Source organism: Theobroma umbraticum, unplaced genomic scaffold (assembly GCF_002168275.2).
Source record: "Theobroma umbraticum cultivar Fairchild unplaced genomic scaffold, ASM216827v3 scaffold_146.0, whole genome shotgun sequence".
Lineage (NCBI taxonomy): Eukaryota > Viridiplantae > Streptophyta > Magnoliopsida > Malvales > Malvaceae > Theobroma > Theobroma umbraticum.
In genome coordinates, this window is record NW_018397265.1 from 1,100,310 (window position 1) to 1,101,112 (window position 803).

Here is an 803-nt window from a genome sequence, read left to right on the forward strand (position 1 = left end):
CTAATACAATATTTCCTTCATTGTCTTTTTTGGTTGCTTTTAATATTTCTTGCTGTTGATTTGCTGTTAAATAGTTATCCCACCATCCTTTTAATTGTCTGGTAAAGCCAGCAATTAAAATATGTGCTATTGCATAATTTATAATTTGACCAGTTTAGTTTTGAGTTTTGTATACATTAGAAACCATTGTCATTTATTGAAATATGCTGAGAATATTATATTCAAGCTTGCCATCAATATTCTATTCATATATAGTGTTGGCGTTATATTTGTTTTGGAATGTTAGTTTTTCTTCAACATTAATGTATGGGGATGTTATTTTGGGATAATAAAGTTTTTAAGGTAACGACAGACCAAAGTAACGGACAACAAAAAGTAACGTCCACCGACAAATAGTAAAAAGAAAAATACAAATGTAATTCAGAACAAATGAAATTCAAATTCAATTATAAGGCTGTCTATATAAGGCCTCAAACTTCCTCTTAGAGGGTAGAGTTTTTCTGATAAAGTTCTTCTAATAAAGAATTCTTCTATACCAGAATTCCTCTCCCCAATAGCCTTCTCTTGTAATTTTCTTCAAAATTAATAATACAAATTATATTAAAAATTATATTTTCATCTTGTATTCTATCCGGCGTCAATCCTATGATAGCTTTGGTATTAGAGCCACACTGAAGCAAAGGTATTACTTTTAAATCCAAGTATTTTGAAATACTATTTCTTTTTTGAGTTCTGGTTTTATTTGTTTGTGGTACTGTGTTGATTCCTGCTGAGTGCTTGGAAAACTAGTCTGTTAGAGCTGA